The following is a 13,342-nucleotide window of genomic DNA, read 5'->3' as shown; positions in this document are numbered from 1 at the left end:
CAATGTGCCTCGGAGATTTATGGTGTTAGCCTTATCTGTTTGTGGGGTTATTCTATGCAAGAAAGTCTTGAGTCACGTGGTTTGTGTGCAGTATGATTTTCTTTATAGATTGACAGGATGGGTTTGATTTTCCTTCTGAGAATATGATCACCATGGCCTTTGATACAGGAGATCGCATTTTCTCCAAATAGTATGTTAAAGTCTAGACCCCTCTGCTTCCTAGAAACTTATCGTAAACACATACTGTCACCAGGGGATCTTGCAAGAATAATGTTCCCCAGGCACGATGGGTTGAATTTTTTAGCCCCCAGTATGCTAGTAGAGCAACTAGTGAAGAGGTTCTACCACCACATTTTGAAAAATTTTATTCTGGCACAGTGTTTTTTAGCAAGGATGTGGAGATAGCACTTGATTGTGTAGCAAGGGGAAGAGCTCCAGGTATGGATGGAATTCCGGCCGATATATTTTTAAGTGATAAGCCTACCTGGTGTCAGTATATAGCCCTTCTTGCTAATGCAGTGGCTAATGGAGCTCCAGTGCCCCCATCTTGGAAAGGTGCTGAGATTATTCCTGTTTTTAAGAAAGGAGACAAATCACTCCCCAGTAATTATAGGCCCATAAGTCTTATTGACTCAATACAAAAGGTCGTGGGTCGTTTAGTGCTAGGAAAAGTACAGACCTGGGTAGAGGATGCTATCATTCTGTCCCCATTGCAAGCGGGATTTCGTTCCTGTACCAGCACCACAGATCAAATTTTTCGGTTTTTAACTATCTATTGGAGGAACGTGGTCTTGAATGAGGGATCACTGTACGCTGTTTTCGTTGATCTTAAATCAGCGTTTGATCTGGTCCCTCGGAGGAAACTATGGGGTGTGCTCGGTGACCTGGGAATGGCTCCAGAACTGATAACATTACTCGCTCGCCTACATGAGGACAATTTTGCAAAAGTTAGATGGGGGCGCAGGGGGAGGTTACCAACTCCTTCCCTGTTGGGCGGGGTGTCCGACAGGGGTGTGTGTTGGCTCCTACCCTGTTTTCTTTGTACATCAACGGGGTAGTTGAGTACCTTTCGGCAACCCCCACTGATGCTCCCCTGCTGGCTGGCAATCATGTTCCTGTCCTCATGTTCGCGGACGATACCTTGCTCATCTCCAGGACACCAAGCGGCCTCCAGAAGGCCATTAATGCATTTGGAGAATTCTGTTCATTAAGAGGGCTAGAGGTAAACACCTCAAAAACCAAGTTTATGACTTTTAATCAGCATAAATCTTTTAGAGGCAGTATTTTATTAAATAATGTGCCCCTAGAACAGGTGAGTGCGTTTACGTACCTTGGTATTTCCCTCCAGAAAGACCTGGGTTGGAATTACCACCTGGATCTTACAGCTCTAAAATTACATCAGCATATAGGGTGTTTGACCAAAAAATATAAATCCTCCCTTACAAAACCAGTCACTCCGGCTCTAGAAATTTACAACGCTAAAGCGGTGAGCTCGGCTCTTTACGGAGCTGAGCTCTGGGGATTTAACGATATAAAACAGCTAGCAGGATTAGAAAACTAATTTTTACGTAATCTTGCTAGTGTCCCACAAAGTACTCCTACGATCCCGCTTCATCTAGATCTAGGGAGGAAAAATATAGCGGACCTAGCAAAGTTACGGCCACTCCTCTATTGGAGGCGTCTCTGGGTCACTCCGGAACTTGCGCAATATGCCCTGGCGTTTAAGGATGTGATCTTACGGGATTGCTTTCACAGAGTAGGTTGGCTAAAAGAGATCAGGTCCCTACTTATTAAACTGGATCTAGAATCACTTTGGGACCATCCCGAGACGGCAGTCTTTCCATCAAAGGAGCAACTGAAACAGAAATACTGGGAAATGGTCTATGCATCTGTAGTTCACCTCAGCACTTCAACTAGCCTAACAGGTCGCTTTCTGGATCTTAAATCGTGGCCAGTGTGTGAGGCCTATTGGGATTTGATCGAGAGGCCCTTCGATCGAAAACTTTATTTCCAGTTCAGGATAGGTAGTTTACCCATCAAGACCTTTACCTGCAAATGGGCTTCTAGAACTGATGATAAATGCCACTACTGTATGACAATGGCTGAGACCATTCCCCATATTTTCTTTGTTTGTCCGCTATATGCAGCCCCACGGCGGAGATGGCTGAGGCCGACCTGTAGTCTATTGGGTGTCCGGAGATGTGCTGTTGCGCTGAGAATTCTAGGGTCTGACTGTAGTCCTAGTATAGCTATAGCAGTTGCTAAATTCCTGGGCTGGTCCTGGATTATACGCACTCGCACTTTAAATAAAAATATTGCTGCAATTTTATCCTAAGTCATACTTTTTAAATATGATCTGTTTCATCGTGCTGTCTCTTCTCTTTTAACTGTTCTTAAGGTTTTTAGATATATGACAGTATATGGAATTTAATTATCTTTTATCCAGTAATTGTAATGTATTATGTGGTATTTATTTATTAAGTTGTGTGATATGTGTTGTATTTGTGTGCTTTTATGACAAACTGTCGAAATAAAGCTTTTTGAATTGAATTGAATCTTCATCTGTACTGATGGTTTATGACATCTTGACAATCTGCTCCTTTGATACATCGAATCCACCTTGATCACTCTTTTGAATGCAAATGGAGATATGTGTGGTGCAATACTTTTATCATGCTCAAAAACCTTGGTCTAACCAAATGATGGATTCCAGTAGAGCAGATCATCTTCAATAAGGGGGGGTTATAATGTTTATAGTGCTTTTGACTTGGTCCAGGTCAGGTGTCTTTCATAACTTCATAAGTCCATTTCTCTGCACTGTGTTTACTGTGTACATCAAAACAATGTATGTGTTAAACTCACTGGGATGGGATATCCTTTCGATTAATTAATCTCCTGAGCATACTTCTTGCAGAGACAGTGTTCTGTCTTAGGGTTTGGAAGAAGTGTCAATCTGTATCTCTGCATTCCTGTGCTCAGTGGTGCCAAGCACTGATACGTGCTCACATCCCTCTTACCATTTAATATCTGGCAGATCTCTCTATATTTCTTAGAACTGAGTATATTTTTGCCTAGATTAAAGGAAGAATATCTATCCACTGGATGTCAACGTACGTGATCTGCCATGATCACGAAACTGTTTGGCTGTTTATGACAAATTAATATCATTCAGACGCTAAGAGAAGGCTGAGAGTATGATAAGATTGGCACATTGTGGAAATGGTTCATTTCCTCTTGAAATATTCCTGACCCACAAGTGCTTCAGTTTTCATTTTGAAATTCAGCCATTAAGAACAGGTTTGCAGCGTGTAAGGTGTTATGTTCTGTTGCAGCATTTAATCATTTCAGCACTTATTATGAAGGCCTTTTTGTTCATCTTGTGATCAACCAATTGAAAACTTCCCAGTAATCATAACTAATTCCACAATCCACAGTTTAAATAATGTTTAAAGCCCTGAATATCTATGTATAGAACCCCTTGCGGAGCAGTAACATTGCTATAAGTTATGTTACATGAAGGGATACTTCCTCTGTTTGAAAAAGTAGCATCTCTTTCAAGTAGTTGATCTGATTGGTTCTTTAAAAGATGTTCTATAATATGTATCCACCATGATTCATGCTATCCTCTTCTTAAGACACCTCTTAAGACACTTAGGCCTGTGTTTAGAGTTTAGCAGAAGGTTTAAATGATCACAATCATGTTGGATGGCTCAGACACCATTAACAAATGTATTGTAACCTATCAAACTTGTAATACAGCAGGTGGGATATCCATCATAATTTGACAGAGTATCCCGTTCACCAAACACTAAATGAGTCCCTTAGACTTTAGTCTCAATCATAAACTCTCTTTCCCACCCCTCCACCCAAATCCTAAAACAGAAGTGATAACTTCACTGGAGAAAATTCCAGTCAAACCAATGAAAAAAACAATCTGTCTTTGGACCTCTCATTCTGTTTCTCCTCTTAAAAAAGTCTTCAGACTTCAACAGGAGATTGGATCACCATCAACAACAGCAACAATTCGTCCTTGGAGTTTATGTCGCAAGATCTACAGTGTCCTACTATACACCTCCCCACTCTATTGGCTCCTGCCCTTTAAGCACAATGATGGGTCTTTGAGCTCAGCCAACTCTTTCTAGGAAGCTTGTGTGTGGCATCAGTTGTGGTTCCAGCCTATTGGTTGCAGTAGTGAGAAAGAGCCCAGATGTGTAGCAATGGTTGTCCTTTCTGGTCTTCTTGTAGGGTCTTTTTTTTAATTCATAGTCAACATATTGGCGCAGACTATTTCTGATAGTATAAAATGAGTGATACAACAGGTATATCACTTTGCAGTCTCTTTATCCTAATCCTGAGATGTGCACAAGCTTTCAGGGTCAATAATGAATAGTCAAAAACATGGCGTCCTTTCTGAACATAATGAGCCACAAATATCCGTCATAAAACATTAATGGTTAGTCAAGTCTAGTGCACTGTTGCAGTCACACCCTTCTTGAAATATACCTTCACCTTACACAAGATAAGATAGATTTTGAGATCTTAGGACTGGGCATCTTATTGGTGTCCACATTCTTCTTGTCGGCCCCATCAAAACAATATTGTTTTTCACTCTACTTCCAGTCTATGAGCAGCCAAGCTCTACATTCCCATGTCAAACTGATGACCTAATCTGTGAAGGATTGTTCTACATTCTGAACAAGTATGAATACATAATGTGGTTCCCCAATATTTGGGTTTTAATGTCTGTGATGAGCATAGAGGTTTTACAAAACAGCAAAAGCAATATGACAAACACACACATTATGCAAGATTCTCATAGATACATTCATATCACATTAATGAGTGTTAGGATACATGTAAGGATTGAATAAAAATGTGGACATCTATAAACAGTGTATTCGAGGAATCACAGTTTTGGATCTCTATGGCTCATCCCAAACCTCTTTGACTAATATGAACTCCCAAACAGCCTTTTCATACTTCCCCCTCATTTATAACCAATTCACCCAACTAACAGGCACACATTACCACTTATCCCAATAACGACTCAAAACTTTCCTTTTCTAATCCATTTCCAATATTCTATCAATACTCAAAACACCACTAAACGCATAGGAAATTGAGGGCACAAACTTAATAAACTTACCACAACTAATCACAAAGAAAAAAGAAAGCATATATTACTAAACTACTATTCAACTCTAACCTTGGGTTCTGGAGTACCGTGCTGCTTGCCACATTAACGCCTTGTCAGGAGTAGTAACCGCTACATAAATGCAATTTCACTAAACTAGTACCAAATACAGAACCAGTGCAAAGAAGTGTGTGGAAATGGTTAAAGTCCAAGATAACTCCGCAGTATGCCTTGAGAAATTGGCAAAATAATTCAAATCAATATGTAAAATCAAAAAGAGCTCTTTTCATAAAACAGATTTAAACGTCATCTATTATTCAATATGCGTGTTTATTCATTTTCTGTCGCCTTCATTATTGTAAAATATGTTGTCTTTTCTTCAGAAAGCGTGTAAAATAAGTAATCAATTTGCATTTTGACTTTTCTTCCAGTGTTTCCTTGATTTTTACTTAAGTCCCGGACTGAGAGCAGCCGATGACTGGAATCTTGCTCATGAGTGGCTGAATGGCCCTAGCATGTCTCGGCTGGGATTTTAAGGAGCAGAAGATCTGTCACTGCTGGGCCCTTGAGCCATCAGGTTCCATCCACATGAGGTCAGTCGTCTTTCTGCATTTTAATACGTGTAAGATTTCTCCTATGGATGCTCAACCATAGGTCTAATTCTCGCTCTTTTTAATAGAATTTTACATGTATGGATGAGAAGATAATCTTCCCAACTAAATTCAAAATATGTGGTTTGTCTTATACTTTAGGATTACAAATATGCACATCCTTATAGATATTAAGTTTATTCCAAGCTGCATTCTACTCTGGAAATATATGTTCATCATTAAAGTGGTAGGATCAGATCTTGTGCATTCAGAAAGTTCAGATTTGGGAGTTTAGCAATGCATGCTTATATTTTAGAGTCCTGGTCCAAGTCCTCCTTACTGTGTTTTATTAATTGTTCTATCTGCAGACTGTTTAGTGGCTTTTCTTTTAATGTAATTTGTATTTAGGAGGAAAGTTAACCTGGCTAGACAAGTGGCCCCCATACAAGCTAATGCTCATATTTCGGCTGTAACTAAAGGAGACAACGTTTACAAACTTTTCTAAAACCCCTTTATTTATTTTTTATTTTTACAGGTGCATTTTGATATCAGAATAGACTTGTAATAAGAAAATAAACGTACTACTTGACATAACTTATTAAGAGCCAGTAGTGATGTAACCATGCTCTCGGCTTCAGTCACAAAGAGCAAATGGCCATCTACTCAGGAAACAATGGAATAAGCGAAGCTGAACCGTACACATAAAATATGCACTGGAATCAGGGGGGACAAAAACAAGCTAACACTTCTCAGAGTCTGTCTGAAGAAAGATTTCAAACCAATGCTGGCAGCATCAGCAAGAAAAAGGGGGCGTGACGACGTGTACGCGTGCATGCATGATGATGCTATGGTGGTTCAGCGTTATGCAGTATGTACAGGCATGTGTCACTACAGATGTGTGTGCCTACAGCATGACACAGCAGTCCTTTTGTTATTCTTTTTCCTGTTCTAAGATGGTAGACACCACTTAGAGTAGCATCTAAAAAAAAAAATGCGGAAAAGTGTTTTTTTTTAAAAACAAGTAGCCTGGAAACAAACGACAACTGCAGGTCTCTCCAACACTTTTTTTAAAAAGCATATATATATTTTTTTAAATCATGATGGAAATGTGGGTCCCAATGGCGGAGCAGGTAGGGGGAGTGGGAGTGGGTGCAGGAGAAGATAATGGAAGGAATTGGGGGAGGTGAGTGGGCCCGGGAACAACAGAGAAGCCTTAAAAGGAAAATTGGAAAAGAAATAAATAAAAACAAAAAGCTGCAAGTTAGTGGGAGCAATGGACGCGCAGATGTGGGGGAGGAGGGAGTCTAATGTAGCATGCAGGAGGGGGATGTGTGGGTATGTGTGGGAAGGCATTGCACAGGAGAGAGAGCAAGAAAATACATGTACCCTTGTGGAGTGTTGAAAGAAAACATAGCTCATTGAATATTATCAGTGAAAGGATGTCAAAGGATACCAGTCCACCAGTCAAAAGAATGGTAAAGAAGCTATGCATTGGGGGAGGGATAAAACAAGAAGAAGAAGGAAGACCATCAAATAAACAGCAAGCAAATGACAAGAAAGCCACCCAGTGGTTAGCAAATGGCTGGCAAAAATCCCATTGTAAGTTTTGATGTAGTCCACAATAGGTCTTTAGACAACAGGCAGCTAAGAATTGTTGGTCGGCAAGACCTAACAAGCATTGGTATAGCCAATAGGTCTCACCTTTGGGACCTTATAAGTGTTTAGCCATGCAACAGTTGCATAACTAAATACTTATAAGGTCCCAAAAGCGAAAGTAATCGCGGTAAAGCGCGGCGCGCGCACCCGCGCACATGCACTGTAGCTCTAGGCTGGCCTGGTAGCACTTTTTGAAGCCCTCTCAATAAGTCTCGCTAGACCAGCGCATGCGCTGGGTCAGGCGAGACGTAAAAAGGAGGCCACTCACTGAAAATATGGCTAGGAGGCATTGCTTCTGTCCATAAATATATAAGCCCTTGAACACCAGGATAAAAAAAAGAGCAACTACCTGGAGATTAGTGTCCTGCAACGAGTCAAACTCTCTTTACAAATATAATTAGAGAGATTATTATAGTATTTTGCCACATTTATGTTAGTTATGTTTTTAATACTGGGATCCATTTTAGAAATTTAAAGTTAAATCAATTGTTTATTGTTGTCGCCTACAATTTTTACAATTATTTACATTTCACTGACAGACATTTTATGCAGATTGAGATAAAACATGAAGATATTCATATTCTAATGCATAACAAAATGAACATTGTCATGTGCTATAATATTTAAAATCCGATTGGCCGCACTCTGCTCGTCCTACCAGCATATTACCCCAAGGAACTATGGTCCATGTAGTGGCGACGGCGATTACGCCTGTGCCAAAAGTGTTCGCATTAGCCATCCCTGGACACGTGTTTCGAGGTAGTTGCCTCTCGTCAGCAGGGAGTAGGTGAGTGTGTGGGGTTGCCGCGTAAACTGCCAAAAAAGTATTATCAGGTAAAGTACCACTCATGGCGCGCAGGTGCTGGTCCGGGGCTCGTCAGCCCAATGGCTCAAGGGAGCCTTAATACACAAAATCCGATTGGCCGCACTCTGCTCGTCCTAACAGCATATTACCCCAAGGAACTATGGTCCATGTAGTGGCGACGGCGATTACGCCTGTGCCAAAAGTGTTCGAATAAAGTAAGTGTTGCATTAGCAATCCCTGGACACGTGTTTCGAGGTAGTTGCCTCTCGTCAGCAGGGAGTAGGTGAGTGTGTGGGGTTGCCACGTAGACTGCCAAAAAATTATTATCAGGTAAAGTACCACTCATGGCGCGCAGGTGCTGGTCCGGGGCTCGTCAGCTATAATATTTCCCTGCATCTAAGTTGACCATAAATATACAATACTGAAGTTACATAAATTAGACTTTATAGTGCTTAAGGAAAAATAATGTTTCTCTGCTTTGAGAGTCAAAGACAAAGGGCCCTCCTCTCCATGCTGTTTCTAAGGCAGCCAGCCATAATGACAATGTTTTACAATGCCTCTGCTTTTCTGTACAGAGTAACCTCTTCCCATGACCTCTTCTCTATCCTGTGTCAGGGTTATCTCCATGGTGGACTGCCAGTACTAAAGAAATCAGAACTTTGCTGTCTGCAATGCTTCTAAATATATATCCTCTTACTCAACCTGTCTCTTTGCATGCAGTTATGCACCTAAATTACTTAATTTCTGACATCATGGTCTAAAATTTGCAAATAGTCAAAGGTAAAGAAGTCCAATCAACAGCGTAAATATCAGAATCTGCCCTTTTTTCTGTATCCCTCTGAGGTGAGTAAAAAAACTGTCCCACCAGAAAAACACTGGCCTGACTGACTGCTCCTCTGCAAAACGGCACCCTGGTCCATGATATCTAAGCTAATATTACTGATGCTTAGAAGCCAATAATGATGCTAAAAATCCAAAGGCCAATTCTTATTGGTTGAGGGGTGGCCAGTCAATTTGGTACAAAAAGCAGGTTATCTCATCAATTTTGTTTGGCCACATTTTGACTAGTAATTTGGGTCTATGATTGGTCACTCTTCTAGGCTCCCACATCCTGATCCTTCTGCTCCTCCTCCACCTCATTTTACTCATAGTCCTCCCCTTCCTGCTCCTCCTTTTGGTGTTGCTTTTGGACCTTATCCTTCTTTTGGTCTTTGTCCTCTTCTGGGTCCTCCTTGTCATACTCCTTCTGGTCCTCCTAGTCCTCTTGGTCCTTCTCTATCTTGTTTTCCTTTGGGCCATGGTAATATTCCTCGTCCTTCTTGTCCTCAATGTCCAAGTTCTTCCGCTCCTATTTTTCTTAGTTTTCTTCTTCCTGATAATATTTGTGCTTTTCCTCTTGGCCATACTGATTTTGGTGCTCAAGGCCCTGACCCAATGGTCCTCGTCTTCTGGGTCCTAAGAAGTCATCTGGAATAGCAGGTTGTGCAGTGATTGGTGTTTTGACCAATTTTATGTTAGGCGGTGACGTACATTTCTAGCACATGGATGGCATGAGTCAGTTTGTGCAGCATAAGCATTTGCTTTGGAAGTGTCCAGAAAAATTAATCAGACATTGGCATACACAAAGATTGGGACACTTTTGCATTTGCAAAAGCTTTCTCGATAATTTATATCATCATGCATTTGATGTTACGTGGTATGGCCTTGCATAGAGCAACAGTGTCTACATACCTTATCCACATTAACAATCGAAGCAGATAATCTGATTAAGATGCAAAGGAATACGTTTAACTATCAGAAAACAGTGCTCTTGTTTTAGTAGAAAGAGTTCTCCAACACTGGTTGGTCCAATTTTACAGACTCTCATCCTCTTTTGTGATTGGTTGGTACTTTACCATCATTTATTAATGATGTGTTTTGATGACTGGTGTGTATTACCATAGGGAGTCTCCAAACAGAAGGGCTGACCGCTTATCGCTACAGCAGACTGCAAAATAGTTTTGGCTCAATTTCCTGGGGGTGTACTCGATCCAAATTAGTGGTACATTATTTTGGCATTATAATGTGTATAGAGGAAGGGAGACAACTGCTGAGTATTAGAACAGCCTCTTGGTGCTTTACTTCAGGTGATTTTACAAGCTGTAAGGTTTCCCTAAGACACATCTGGATCAAGAGGGTAATTGTAGATCTCTGTTGAAAAACTGGAAGGGACTACAAGCCCGCTTCAAGGGAATATCAAATGGTTTCCCACCAACAAGCACTCTAAATTGCACATAGTGGTCCACCGTTGCTCCAGACAGGAAAGAAACAGTATGTGCTGAAAATGAATCATTCCATTTTACCACTAAAAGGCCTTCCTTATGAGTTGCCCCAATAATTCCGATATGATTGGTAACTTCTGTTACTTCACATAGCAGAATTATAAATTTTGTGTCTAACGTTGCCCTCCTGTAATTTTTCTCAGGTGTATTTTGGCGGTCAAACCTGCCAAACATTATCAGGGGGAAATGCCTGGTAATGACTGGAACACATGGACGTAGTTGTGGTAAGGACCAAAATCTACATGTTATTCTCTAAAAATTTGCAAAAGGTGATATTTATCTTACCGAATAAATTCTGTCTCAGGCATAGCTGGATTTATTTGTGTAAGGGAAATATCGCAGGTAACACTGGGCCACTAGTGATGAGGGTCAAAGAGTGGGAATAGATAGCTTTCTGTGTGTTTGTTTGCTCAGATTTACTTTGGAGACTCAATTCACTTCCTAAAGATGGCACATTTTTACAGAAACAGAAAGATAGATCAAACATCACTCCACAAAATCTGTCACCAAAACATGGGCTTCTATGGGAATTCTCAAGGGCATATTAGCAAGCCCATTATCGCCGCTTTAGCGGCAGTTTTCTGCTAAAGCGGCGATAATTTTAACTCTGTTTCTTGATAATATGCCCCATAGTGATTTGCCCAGAATCACAGGATGTTGAGCCGACGTCGAAACTCCAACCCGGATCCCCTGCTCCCGAGTCAGACTCGATCATTCTACAAAAATGCTGTCGCCAATACCCGCTCACAGGTGTATATGCATGCGATGAGATGTACAGTGAAGGTTTCATGATGGTGCTGCTCCGGCCCATTTTAGTATCTCGCAATTATCTACTAGAACCCACTCTGGTCGGATGGAACTTTTTACTTGCCCAATAGCGTAGAGGGAATAAACACAATTATCAAAATTACTGTCCACAATTTGCCATAATCAAGGACGCGAAACTTAATCTCTTGGCTCTCTGGCTTTTATTATCAGCATAAAGATTTGAAGATACAGAGTCCTCAATACGAGGCACAACAAGTACATAGGCACTAAAACAAATGCTACTCTACGAAGAATCCGCATACGGCTAAAAATAACTAAAAGCACAATTTCTAAAAGCATGAGGTAGAAAACTACCAAGCCAATGTCGATATTAGGGATACTGGACCATACCATCTCTGTCCCTACTCTGTACTAGATGACATCCCTACTTAGCAATCCCCAAGACCCTCAATCGAGTAAAAGGTGTCAGAGTGAAACTTCCTAAGAAGTCTTCACTAGAGAGTTTGATCTAAGTTGCCCCCTCTATCTCTTCGCCTAGCCTTCCTCTGCTCTGGGCTGCTCTGATCTGCCTCCACCCTCGGGGCGCTGTCCCTAATACAGAACCCCAAATCTCAGAACACGCCCTTTGCGCCTCCTCTTCTGCGGGGTCGACTTTCAGTGATTTTCCACAGAGCGCTGTCCAGTTCCATCGTCCATCGCTTGGCCTTGAGTCCCAGACGCCATCCGCACTAGGAGTTACGATTGGCACATTCCAATGCACTCCCATGTCTGGCTTTTTCTACATAAGTCAATTTGTGAACAAAGAGCTTCTCTACTAACGAGCAACTGTCCTTGCACCTGGGGTGAGATCATGCAAGGCAGACATACTTCACATCTTTTAACTTGCAATTTACTACAGCCTAAAACCTCTACTGGAATAAATCCTTTTGGCCTATTGCCCTTGGCTAACATAAGAAAATACCAGGCCTTTCGCCTCAACGATATATGCGAATTCTGGCCACTACTTCGGTTACACAAGCAGGTTTAAATCACAGTATTGACATTTACGTCTTTCTTTCATGTGTGGTCAAACTAAACAGTCTACAGACACGAATTCTAATCTACATGTTTTAACATCACATTGTTCAAAGGACTAAGCTCTATGCATTGCTTCAATATATACATAAGATGCTTGTACATAGCTAACACTTCTATTGAAATCGACATAGGTTATACAATTCTTAATGCATTGCACACAAAATACCTGAGTACACATTTGATTATATGCGGGTGCCGACTAACAGTGAATATAACGCACCCCTACGATTTTCAACCTTCTAAGCGCTACATCAGTTCCCCCCTTTGATGACATCTGTCATCACACCACAACAATCCCCTTTTTCTGAACTGATTTAAACCGTACTAGTCATGGCTCCGCCATGTCGAATTCCCTCCATTCTTTTAAGACTCTCATATTGCTGCTCCTGGAGCTTCGCCATCCTTTTCTCGTTTGCCCTAAGAGCTCTCTCAACCTTGCCTCCTTGATACCACTTCCATGCTTTCACGCATCCCCACAAACAAATCACGCAAACTACAGCAATGATAATTGGCTTCAGCACTGATCCAAGAAATCCTCTTCCCAAATTCGCAAACCACGTTCCCACTCTTCCAAATCCTTTTCCAATCTTCTCCCATACATTCTCCTCCGTCAAGTCCATAATCTCCTTGTGAATAGTTGTGATGTTATCTATGTACTTCCCTATCTCCTTCGTGTTGTCTGGAATATATGTGCAGCATTCTTGAACCTTCAATAATTTGCAGACTCCGCCTTCTTTGGCTAATAACACGTCTAACGCAAGGCGATTCTGCATAACCATATTTCGTATCGACAACATCTCTCCAGCCACCAACAACAGCGACCTCGCCGTGTTCATAGACAACTCATCAACTACAGTCGCCAACCTCCTGATCTTCACGTCATTCAACACCGCAATCTACAACATCTCATTTTCATACTCACTCCTGGAACTGCTGCTTTCGGCCGCGCTGCTACTCGCCGTCGATGCTCATCCGCTGCCGTCTGCTGCTC

General features: G+C 41.4%; 1 protein-coding gene across 5 annotated transcripts in view; it reads left to right on the top strand.

Moving 5' to 3' along the window:
• Positions 1-13,342, top strand: part of HS3ST5 (heparan sulfate-glucosamine 3-sulfotransferase 5) — a 552,259-nt gene that overhangs the window by 199,211 nt on the left and 339,706 nt on the right. For all 5 annotated transcript variants that reach the window (XM_085611386.1, XM_085611384.1, XM_085611385.1 and 2 more), the window contains exon 3: positions 5,566-5,727. The gene's annotated coding sequence lies outside the window, so the exon portion shown is untranslated. The remainder of the gene's footprint in view (positions 1-5,565; positions 5,728-13,342) is intronic.

The sequence above is a fragment of the Triturus cristatus genome, chromosome 6 (assembly GCF_964204655.1).
Source record: "Triturus cristatus chromosome 6, aTriCri1.1, whole genome shotgun sequence".
NCBI lineage: Eukaryota > Metazoa > Chordata > Amphibia > Caudata > Salamandridae > Triturus > Triturus cristatus.
Note: the sequence above shows the minus strand (reverse complement) of the source record. Positions and strands in the feature narration are given on the sequence as shown.